This window comes from Phyllostomus discolor, chromosome 2, assembly GCF_004126475.2.
Source record: "Phyllostomus discolor isolate MPI-MPIP mPhyDis1 chromosome 2, mPhyDis1.pri.v3, whole genome shotgun sequence".
In the NCBI taxonomy this organism is placed as follows: domain Eukaryota; kingdom Metazoa; phylum Chordata; class Mammalia; order Chiroptera; family Phyllostomidae; genus Phyllostomus; species Phyllostomus discolor.
Genome location: NC_040904.2, coordinates 91725146 through 91737442, shown reverse-complemented (window position 1 = coordinate 91737442; position 12297 = coordinate 91725146). Strand labels below are relative to the sequence as shown.

The 12297-nt window shown below is 43.2% G+C and overlaps 1 protein-coding gene across 11 annotated transcripts in view; it reads right to left on the bottom strand.

Moving 5' to 3' along the window:
- Positions 1-12297, bottom strand: part of PHLDB2 (pleckstrin homology like domain family B member 2) — a 237269-nt gene that overhangs the window by 101521 nt on the left and 123451 nt on the right. Inside the window, exon 1 of one of the 11 annotated variants that reach the window (XM_036018072.1) lies at positions 8111-8184. The exons of 9 other annotated variants lie outside the window; for them this stretch is intronic. The gene's annotated coding sequence lies outside the window, so the exon portion shown is untranslated. Of the gene's footprint in view, positions 1-7965; positions 8078-8110; positions 8185-12297 lie in introns of those variants that run through there. One more of the 11 variants, XM_036018073.1, reaches the window with a different exon arrangement.

The window sequence follows — 12297 nt, the reverse complement described above, 5'->3', positions numbered from 1 at the left end:
TGGATGCGTGCTTCCGGTACTAACACTCTGCGGCCAGTGAGGAAGGCAGGGAAGGGGGCACAGAAAGCAGAAGCAACCTCAAAAAACATCTGGGTCATTCAAATTCCCTTCCCACTTGCAAAATTCCTGACTTTTACCTAAATAGTTAAGACTTTTATCGATTGGAGTCACCTTTTATGTTTAAACGATCATTAAAGCAGCTAATAATACTTAAAGAAGAGATGGTATTAATTCAGTAAGTATTTACATATACATTATAAATTGAATTCAATACAATGATATGGTAGGAAAATTCTCAATTAAAAGTATGTTGTCTCCTGTAACATAAAATACAAGGGACGGAAGAATAGATCAGACAACATCACAAAGATGCGTAAGTCTAGACTCTGGACAAGTCTACAGAAAAAAAGTCTTCAGCGAGCCAATGACAAGAAAAATATCAAAAACAAGAGATAAAAGGGACTGTTCTAGCTTATAAGAGACTCTGAAGATATACCAATTAAATGCAATATATAGACCTTGTCTGGATCCTGTTTTGGACAATCCACCTATTTCAAAAAATGTGTGAGACGATCAGAGATTCTAAGCACTGACTAGAAAATAGAGGATATTGTTAATTACTGTTTTTAGGTGTGATAATTATATAGTTTTATTTTAAAAAATCTTAATCTCTTAGAATTACACTGTAAATTACTAACAAATGAAATACTATGGTGTCTGGAATTTTCTTGATAACAGTCCATGTTTTGGAAGGAAATAAAACAAGATAATTGTTGAAGTTGAATGATGGGTAAATGTGATTTCACTGCATCATTCTTTTAACTTCTGTGCATGTTGAAAGTATTCCATAATAAAATATTTAAAAGTAAGCAATGTATGCATTCTGAAAATCAAAATGAATAAAAAGACATGGAAATGGGCTTAAAAATTATAGCAACTCACTTGACAAAGGATGGGGTCTTTTTAGTGGCACCTTGCTGATTTTTTTTAAGTATGTAACACTGACCCTCTTGAATTAAGCTCCAAAAAACTGATATATTTTTAAGTACCTGGGAGGAATTTGAAAAGAAATGCATTGTCCAGGTTACAAGTATTGGGCCATTCATTATATTTAGGACACTTAAAAGAAAGGGCTAGGTGGGTAACTAAATTTCACCACTTACAAGTGCCCAAATAAAAACCATCTCTTCGGAAAGTTAACATGTAAAAGAGTATTCACAAGAACCACCAAACCTGCCATATCTTAAAGAATGTCAGCCTCAAAAAGCATTAAAACATATGCACACTTCTTGCACATTTGTGTTAAGACAGAGACCAACATATTTTGTAGATTCTTAAATTATGTTAGTGCCTCTCTCAAAGTGGGTGAGTTCTGTAGGGAGGAAATGACAGACCCCTATCTTCAGGGTTCTTTATAGAATCCTAAAACAACTATAGTTAAAGATTTCTAAAATGTCCCCAAGTAAATCTAATGTTTCCAGACATTTCTTATTCCTGATTACTGGTACAATTCATCCCTGGGTGAAGATGATTCTGAGAGCAGACCAGGAGGATACCCTTCTACTCCCAGATCACCACTGCCAGCAGACTGGTGAGTCCTAGAGATAATGCACTGGAGGTCTTGGCATCTATGTGCCCCGAACTTCAGATTCACTTCCAAAGCAGAGGAGTCCTCCAGGAAAAAGCAACCTTCAAGCTCAAAGTCAATTGCAAGAGAGAAAAGAACTGAGACGGGGGTCACATGGGGATAGAGATGCTCTCTCTTGACCCCGAGGCTACCACTACCGAATTGAATTGGAAACTGAATCTGTGGGAGCAAACTCTCTTTCCACCATCCTGTCCCCATTTCACACTCAAGAGTCATCTTTTCAGAATGTTAAAGGAACATTCCTCAAACCCAAACAAGCTGCATTCCCCATTCCCTCACCCAGCCATTGTGAACCGGAAGTAGGGCATGAATAGGCTCAGCAGCCACAAAACAAACACCATCTGGCCACATCTTCATGGTCATGTTCTTCCCTTCAACTCAAAATCTGACTGAATGGATTTCAAAAATACTGTAAAGTAAACAAAACAAAACAATAAGGATACTATCTCTCCATTACTTAATAGTTGGTTATGTGAGGTGCATGTTGTTATAAGATGCTTAATTTTTTCTTTTCCTGCTACCTACCTTTTACCTATTTATTTTGCTTAGAAGAAAAAGGGAAAGGGCTTGAACCAGCGGAGATCAATAAACAACTGACTAAATTAAATTTAATCGATGCTTTTTTTTAGTATCTGGCCCAAAGACCTAAGACAGGAAGTGGTTACATCAGGATGTTATTTTTGTTGTAATGGACATTCTAGTACAAAGGATACTGGACAGGCTGCCACGAACATGAGTCAGGAGACACATTCTGGTCCTGGTTCTGCCAAAATGACCAACAGACATTAAAGCTGGAGCAAATCACTTCACCCGTCTTCACCTCGTTTTAGCAGAAATTCCCACATATTTAAAAAGGTAAGAATGAACTAGATGTTCTTTCTGCTCCAACTTTCTGGACTCCCATCCATACTGGTTAAACAACAGGGAGTGCCAGTTATACAATGCAGGAAATGGAAATGACCACAGCACAGAAACATGTTTTAGTGATAAGGTGGCAGCTACCTAACTGGGAAAAGATTTCACTGACGCGGTTGCCCATGACATTCCAAGGGCATGGTAAATTGTTTCAGCATATCAGAGTGGGAAAAGGCCTGGTCAGAGTTATGATAATGCAATACAACATGGGTATTTGACTGAGCAGGATGTATGAGAGATATTTTGCCTGGATCCCCATGGCTTGCAATTTCCTTAATAAATCTTAAGCTGTTTTTGAAACCTACTTCTGCCATGACATAAGCAGTGTGGCAACCAGACATCATTTTCTAGCCCCCTCTGAGTATCTGCTTGCTTTGAAGCAGTATTCAGGCTGAGTGTGAGCAGGTCAAATGAATGCAGGAGCTGGCTTTCCTTCGCTTTTACCTGCCCTTGTCTCAGCAATACAGTGGTCAAGAAACACATCTAGGAAAAATCCTGTAACCTTTAGCTTTTTTGCTATGCCAGATGCTAATAATTCCATAAGCACACTGCCATCTAGAGAAGTCGTGTGCAATGTGCCAATAAAATACTCTAAGATAATAAACCTCAATTTCTAAAGAACTCTAGATTTAGTAGCAAGTCTTAGAAAAAAGGCTGACCCTGCTTGAAGTTAACACTACATATTGACACGAAGAAACTTCTTCTTCCCCTTAATTTGTAAAGAAAGTAAGGAAAAGCAGTTCGTATGATAAATCAACCTACACACACAAACCAAAAAAACTATCTCTTGTAAAAACTTCTCAAAAACTGCTCCATATAACTTAGCCTGTTACTCTCTAGCTTATTTATCTGTTTCTTTGTATAGCAAGTTTGTCCAACCCCTAGCTTTCCCACTGCCCCTCAATAAAGAGAATTTTATACTTGGGTTTCTCTTATTGACCACCAGCTGCTATCTCTACAATCTTGCCTTGAAAGCACATACAGCACAAAGCTGTTTATGAACACCTAAGAAACATCCCTAAAAATCATGAAAACAACTGTGTGCAAATTAACCCCAGAAGACTGGAATTCCTGGGTGACGGGGACAAGCTCTGTCTGCCTTACGAAATATTTATTTTTAAGGGATTTGAAAATCTCAGCTCTTTTTGATTCAATCACTTTCATAAGAGTCACGTTAATCAAATGCCAATAAATATTTTCACCCAACAGTTTTTTCCTTTAAAAATCAACTCATGTCTTCTATCATTTGGAAAAAAAAGTAACAAGACCTCTTTAAAGAGTCATCACTTGATAGTCATTTCTAAATATACTGCTGTGCACTTGGCTTTGAGGTGCACCCACTGGCTAGCTGTCAAAATGATAAGAACCTACCTCAGCACAGTTCAGAGCTATGACCTCTTCCAACAAAGGCACACCAAAAAATTCTCCTGTATTGCCAGAACCTCCCAGATCTGAGGATTCTAACTATTGTGGCAGGACCACTTCACACTGAACTGGAATCCATAACCACAGGCCCCGTGGCTCATTGCAGCAATGTAAACAGGGGAGCACACATGTTCGTTAAGTCCTCAGGCCACGTGTGTACAGCACAACTTTTCTGATCATCAGAAACTCATTAGGATAACTCCTTTTCATAAACAGAGCCACGCACAGTTAGTGTGCTTTTTAAACTATCCTAGAACATTAACAAAAAATTTCATACTACCATCATTTTCTTCCCCGTGCAGCCAACAGAAGGAGTGGTGCTACCGTGGGGTAAGGCAAAGTGCAGTGGGACTGCAGCCAGAAGAGCGGGCCTGCAGGTTCTGCACTCTGCAGCCAGCTGGGTGGATCATGGGCAAAGCACTCTGGTAAGAGAATGTGTGAGGTTCCTTGTACCCCCAGAATTATTTTGTCCTACTCGCCCCAAAAATAGCTAAGCTTCATTTGTCTTCAAATTCCTGACCCAAGTTCTATGAAATCACATTTATCCTAGATAGCCACTCAGCAGCTTATAAATTTCCCCTACAATTGCTCTAATGTACACTACTTTTTCCCAGAGGAAAATGTTTATTTATTGTGATTTACTTGCAATATTATTTTGTATTAGTTTCAGGTGTATAGCATAATGGCTACACAATCACATACTTTACAAAGTGCTCCCCCACCCTGATATTTCTAGCACCCACATCAGGTCTCTTTTAAAACTCCGCACTCAAGAGGCCTTGCTCATTCTCCCTTCTGCCTAAGACCGTCCTATCCATTCACACACTCTACTCTTAGCCCACAAGGCAGGGAGGGACAGACAATCTCCAATGTCCTGCTTTGTACCTGGATTCAAAAGCAGCATCTGCTATGTCTGTGGCACCATCTGTTGCCCCTTTTGCCATGGGAAGGATGGTGCAGGCATCAGATGTGGAGTGTCACAGGTCACACAACGGAATTATCCCCTTCTTGGGGCTGACAGATCCACAGTCATAATGGCTAATGCCACTCTTCCCTTTCCAAAGTGATTATTTCCTCATGGAGAACAGTACCTCTAAACTCTCATAAAGGGTCAGGTCCATTTTTTTTTAAATCACACTTGCCTGAATATCATTTTCTAAATTCTCTAATTCTGAGCTCTGTCTAAGATGACGTCTGCCACTAACTCACTTGAGACCTGTGAGTCATTAATCTCTGAGCAACTCAGTCATTACACCTATGAAATGAAAAAGTGGAACTCAGTGATCTCCGGAGCTCCCTTGTGTGCTAACACTCCAAAATTCTGTTATTTTAAGTGAATTAAAAGACCTCAGTGAACACAAGAAGTCCCTTCAAATCTATGGTATATTAAGCCTCTTAATGCCAAGGGCAAAAGACTCTACTGCAGACAAAAATGCTTCTATGACATGATCCCTTTGTTGTACAAGAACACAATTGGTTTCTTGGGGATCCCAATTAGATTAAAATCCCTAATCTTGTTAACAAACGCCCGTGAGGTAATACTCTAGTGAAGAGCCAGGGCTAGATAGTTCTTTGTGTGTTCTGAGCACTCTAGGACAGTACACAGCCTCTGAGGCCTTGTCCCACTGGGAGCCAGCCCCAGTTGTCAGGTGTGGCTGTTCCCTACCTTCCTGTTGGGAGAACCAAAAATGTCTCCAGATATTGGCCAATATCCCCTGGTGCAGGGGGCAAAATCATTCCCCTCTCCGCTGAGAACTGCTATAATACATACCAGAGCTCTATCAAAACAAAGCACATGCTTAGTTTTTTGTTGCTGTTTGTTTGTTTGTTTCAAGTGGGTGACATTTACACAGTTAATAAGTAAAGAACACCAAGACCTAACAGTCATCAGATTTATAAAGCTTGTACATTCCTCTTGGAAGATGTACAAAACCACAGTCTTCCCAAGTCATTCAGAGCACAGCCTCTCTGCAAAGAACTGAGAATTAACACACAAACTTATAGCTTCAACTGCTCTTTTATTTAAAGTATTTAAAAGGAATCATCGCAATTTTCACAGTAACTTCTCTAGTGCACTCCAGAATCAACCCTTCCTTACAGACCTCAAAACAGGGCTTTGAAGAAAATAACGAGTACCAGTGGTTGGTTTAATTACTTGGCTTTTTTCCTTCTCCCTCTCTCCCTCTCTCTCCCTCTCTCTCCCTCTCTCTCCCTCTCTCTCCCTCTCTCTCCCTCTCTCTCTCTCTCTCTCTCTCTCTCAAGCTGGCAACTAAAATGATTGCTAAAGAGTTCCAGCTTTGGCCTGGGCTCTTTAAGACAGGAGTCAGCAAGCTCTTAGCCCTTTTTACAGAAGTATCTTTTCTTCCCCCACTTCAAACAGGGATCCAAGAGACACCCCCTATAGTCTGTCCACAGCCCAAAAGAGCAGCAGCTGCCAGCTGCCTGAAAGATTGAAGCCTGCACATTGATTGAAATGACGGCTACTCTTAACCAAACATCTCATTTTCCCATTTGTGAGAAAGGCTAGGATTTGCAAACCTCTGGGTCTCAGGAGGTGAAGGCTACACTAGTTAACCAAGAGCAAAAACTCAACTCCCCCTTGCTGTTAAAGGAAACTCCAGTTGTAAATGTTTTGGAGACTTCAGAGTTTCTTAATTACATGTTTAAGTTTCTGATTAAATATGTAAGGCAAAAAAAACACCCAATTTTTAAAAAATAACTAAGCCTAGGATATTAAAAGAGAATCATGAACAGACACAACTGTTACTTTTCAAAGAACCTTAGCTCTTTATTCAAACAAATATTTACACAATTGAGGGAATGGTATCAGCAATGCAGCCATTCTGTTAAAATAGTGGGCAATTCCAAAGGTTTATTTATCCCAAATTCAACTACTCTGTTGCTATCCTACCAGGAACCAAGAATTCAAGTGCTCTCTGGGCAAAACTTTAACCCTTTGAAACTGTGACCTTAATTTAGACCTCCCCAGCTGAATTCAGATGATGTTTGAATCTCAGAGAAATATCTCAAACGCCTAAGTTAAGGTAAACAAAGTAAGAAGTCCAATAGTTGAAAATAAATATCTTTACCTTATCCATTCATACAAGGAAGGGAAATTAGCTGACAAATATTTACACTAAAAGGACTCCGCATTTTTCTGCCTCATCTCCTTGTTCCACTCCCAGCTGTGTCTGGCTAACACTAGCGGAGCACTGCAGAACTCTAGAGAGCTAATTCGGAGCTGCAGGGACTTCTAGGGATGAGGGCAGGGCCAGCCGAGAGGATTCCAGCCCCAGGGAAGTCTACCAACTTTAAAGGGTACAGGCGCAGCTCTCTCTTTAAAGGCGAAAGGTAGACGGGGGAGGCGCGGGAAGTAAGTTCGACTTCCGAAACTCTTTCAAACGGGAAACCCCAGCCCAGGAAGGGACAGCTTGTCAGCCTTTTAATTTCCTGGCAGTGGCGGGAGTTGGCCAGGTCGTGGGCGCTTTAATAAATGATGACTGCTAGAGTTAAGTTATTAAATGTACCAGCCAACCTTTACAGCAGCGCGTCCGCCGTGCCGGGCGCGGGTGAAACGGGTTCAAAAACTCCCCATCGCGTCCAGGCGCTATCTTTAGGGGTGTGAAGACAGCCCTTCCATAAACTTTTGGGGAATCCAAGGCCAAATCAGAATCGGAAGCTCTGCGTGGTTCGAACTCGTGAGCCCCACTCTTGAAACAAAGTGGAACCAGAAGCGTAGTTAGCCATGTATTTGGGGGAGATGGGGGGGGGGGTGGATCTTCTCTGAATCCCGCGCCCCACACAGCAGCGGACCTTCTCCTTCCTCTGCCCACAGCGACAAAGCAGCTATATCCCGGAGATCCCCATCCCTCCCTCTCGGGTATCCCAGAGTTCTCGGCAAAAGTTGCCCTGGGTCCCCCCAAATTCCGCCTCTACCCTACAATCATTCTGTGAGCGTCTCTTTACCCCGACAGTACCTTCCTAGGATCCTCGCAACCAGAGGTCCCGGGGTTCGGGCCCCTCCAAAGTAGCGCAGCCCGGGCTCCGCTAACCCTCAGCCTGGGCTTTTGTCCCTACGGTCCACAAGAGAAGCAAAGAAACTCCGCTCCGGCGCCCACTCACCGCCTCATCTTTCCTCCGAGCCGCCTCTCTCCAAGGGCCCCGCCACCCGCACGCCTGGCCCCAGTCCCCGCCCGCCCTTCGTCCCTCCCTCCCCGCGGCCCTGGGATCCGGCCCGCCGCAGCCCCAGCCACAGCCCCAGCCGCAGCCGCCCAGCTACTCCGAAGTCGCTGTGTGCAGTCAGCGCGCCCCTCCCCGGCCCGGGCGGCCACTGCCTCCTCACCGTCTCCAGCCCCGCGCCGCGCAACCGGCGGCGACCAACGCCGAAGCGGGGGAAGCAACGCCCCACCGGAGCGGCCGGACAAGCAGAGCTGGCGCGGCCCCCTTTTCCCAGACGGCCGCCGCCCCCTCCTCACCTGGTGCACAAGCGCTACCGGATGCGAGCGCCTAAGGACGCAAGGCGCACTCCTTGCGCCCAGCCACTTAGTGCGGTCCCCCTCAGGGCGCAATGGTGGGCTCCGCACCCCTCGGTCCAGTGCCCCCAGCCGCTCCGTAACCAGCGTGCGGAACCGGAGGGACTTGGAGCAATGAAACTCCTGGGAAGTTTGCTTTTGGGACCTACTGCTGCTGGCTGCTGCGTTTGGCTGTGCGTCCCATCAACAGGCTGCACAAAGCCGCGTTTACAGCAGCACACTACAGACTTTTGTGGTAGTCTTAAAAAAAAAAAATGAGCTGGAAGAAGGGCGGGAGGGTACTCATCCTGGGTAATGATTTCCTCACCGGACCGCTGGGTTTCTACTGGGAAACTCCAGGTGGCCACACCTCCTTCCGACAGTTCGCCCGCGGCCAGTTACCTGATGCGTCAGAAAAGCAGCTTTGCCAAGTGGTTGGGGGAACGGCCTGTGCTCAGGGCTAAGGATTTTTATTATGCAAATTTTCTTTCAGTTATTTCTCTTGAAAGTTTATATATTTTTTCCAGTGTATTTTTCTAAATTGCTGTAATCAATGGAAACAACGTTGATATGAATGTCTTCCAATGGGTGCTTCTAAGGAAGGCAACCCATTGGACTCAGGGTGGTCCTCAGACCGTGGTTCATGGGAATGTGAACTTCTGCCAAGTTATGCACAAGCCTTGCGGGGTTACAAAGTTAAAGGCCATTGGCCCTCAAGGGACTCACAACAGCCAGAAAGAGCACAAAGAAGTGCACACTAACCTAGGATCAGCATGGCTTTGGGCAAGTTGTTTTAGCTCCCACAATTTCTTCATCTGCAGTGTAGTAATAATGATCTTGATGCTACAGGGTGGCTAATAAACTTCCATAATGCAACGTCCCTGACACCGTGAATGGCACTCGTAGGCACTCAATAAATAGCTTATTTAATGCACTTTTCATTTGTGCAAGTAATAGTCTAACTTCTAATTTGCAGGAGAGGTTCACCTATAGGTAGCTTGGTGTGCATAGGAGTTCCCCACCTCCCACCCCAGGCTCTTTGACCCACGGAAACACACTGGGATCCTTGCAACACTGAGGTGCTCCAGCAGTTCTCTCTCCTCTCCCACATCATCAGTTTCCCCATTTACCGGATCATCACCATCATCATAAAGTCCTGTTACTTTTCCTATTAAAAAAAAAAAAAACAACTCTCTCAACTCCACTTCCTTTTTATTGCGCATTCAGGGCAAAACTCCTGAGTTTTAAAGAGTTAAAGAGTTATTAAGAAAATCTGATTCCAAGTTCTCCGTTTTTATTTACTCCAGTCAGGCTTTTGCTTCTACTGTGTCCCTAGAATTAATCTTATGGAGATCAAACTACTCAGTTTGAAGGTTTCTCAGTCCTCACCTCACTTGAACTATTAGTAGCAATTAACACACTTTTTTTCTCCTAAAACGATTTCATTTTACTCCCATGACACTACATTTTCATGGTTTTCATCCTACCTCACTGTCTCCTTTGCTGGTCCCTTCTCTTCTCCCAGACTCTGAGAAGGGGGAGTTCCCGAAGTCCAGACTTTGGATGCCTGTCTTGTCTATCTACGCTCACTCCCATAGTGATCTCATCCTGTTCCATGGCACTAAATACCACCTCTGTGATGATGACTTTCAGATTTACCTCCAGCCCGGCCACCTCCCCTGAACTGTAGGCTCCAGGCAGCTGCCCATTCAGATTTCTATTAGTCCTCTCCCATTCAACATTTCCAACACTGGTATCCTGAAAGTCCTCCCTCCATCCCCACAAACACCCAGTCATAACTGAAGCCTTTCCCTTATTAGGCCTACAACCTAGGTGTCATCCTTGACTTTTCTATCTCTCTTACCATTCAAATCCACTCCATCAGAAAATCCTTTTGGCTCTACTTTTGAAATATGTAAACTTGACATTCAAGCACTTGCCGCTTCCACTGTTATTACCACCCAGGTCTAATCTATCACTATGTCTTGACTTTGATTACCCCTGCTCTGTTAATGCTTCGCCCCCCCATGCAGGCTGTTCCCAACACTGTAGCCAGAGAGATTCTTTCAAAACATTTAAGGCATCTCACTACTCCCTGCTCAAAACATTGCAATGGTCCCCATCTCAATCAGAGCAAAAGCTGAAGTGCATACATAGAATGGCTCAGGAGGACCATACGTGATCTGACCTCAACTCCAGTTTCTCTCACTTCACTCAGTTAGCTCCTGGCACTTTTCCAAATATGTTCCAGTATTAATTAGTTTAACCTTTCTAGCAACTCTGTAAGGTAAATACTCTTATTATCCCCATTTTCTAAGTGAAAAAATGAGGCCAGAGAAACCAATGGTTACTCAACTAATAAGGCAGATAGAGGCAGAATGTTGAACACGATTCCAGAATACATGCTCTTAAACGCTCCCCTCCAACTCTTCTCTAAATAGGAATGATATCAGGGGAAATATCTGCATTATGAATAATTCCCAATCATTAGACAAACTAACGATCCTCCTTGGCCTCCTCTCACTGTCATTTTAAAAAAATCTGTTGACTCTTCAATCTCTTTTACTATAGCCAAGCTCCTTGAAAGCTGTATGGATCATTTTTTTCATATTTGTGTAAACCATACTCCAAGACTTGATAGATACATGGAAAAAGCTCAAAGAATATCAATTTAATGTAACTTTTTTAAATGACGAAATCCAGTGAACTGTCTCACACCTGATGAGTTCATTACAGTTTTCAACAGCTCTTGTGAGGCCGTGCTGACCCGAAGTAGAAGACATCGACAAGGTGCAGGAGTGAAATGTGAAGTGCAGACCCCAGCATCCTAAAACGTATAGAAGGCACTCAAAATTTAACAACTGTTATTATTGTAGTAGTCAATATTACCAGACTTCCTCCTAGTTGTGATGTTTTAAAAAATAGAAAGAGCCCTGACTGGTGTGGCTCAATGGGTGGGGTGTCACCCACAAACTGAAAGGCCACCAGTTTGATTCCTGGTCAGGACACAGGCCTGGGTTGCTGGCCAGGTCCCCAGCTGGAGTGGTGCAAAGGGCAACTGGCTGATGTTCCTCTCTCTTTCTTTCTCCCTCCCTTCCCCTCTCTCTAAAGATAAAGAAATAAAATCTTTAAAGATAAATTAATTAATTAAATTAAAGAAAAAATAGAAAGGAAAAAAATGAGCTCTTCCCTTCTACATTTTCCATTTCCTGGGTTTTTCTTTTTTAAACAAAGTCCCCTGTTTTATCACAGACCAGAGCCACACCTTCTTCTGCCATTTCCTCTCGTCCACTTGAGGATATTGTGTTGTAAACTACACAGGAGAAGTGACTTTGCTGTTTCTTTCTCCAGGATAAGTGATGGTAAGAGTACCTGCTCTTAGTTTTCTGGATCCTTCACCCTCTCGGTTGGGGAAAGGTGAAGTGTCATATATGAATTATTTCATTTGGAATTAATTTTGTTATTGTACCCTTTCATTAGCAAAGACTGGTTGGATTTAATTCTTATGTCCCAAATCTATACGTTTTGTCCTGTGTTTGCAGTGATAGCCTAGCAGAGAATCAAGAAGTTTCTATGTACAGAGTGCAGTGAATAGATCATGATTTTGGAGTCAGGTGGACCTGGATTTAAACCCTGACCTCAGCCCCTTTACTAGCCAAGGAATTTGGATGTTATTTACCTTCACTAAGAAACAAACTTCTATCCTGAAAAGTGGGACTAATAACATCAAACTCATATTTTTATGAATTACAATGATAATATAGGTATGGCACTTTGTACAGAGGCTGGACAGCACAC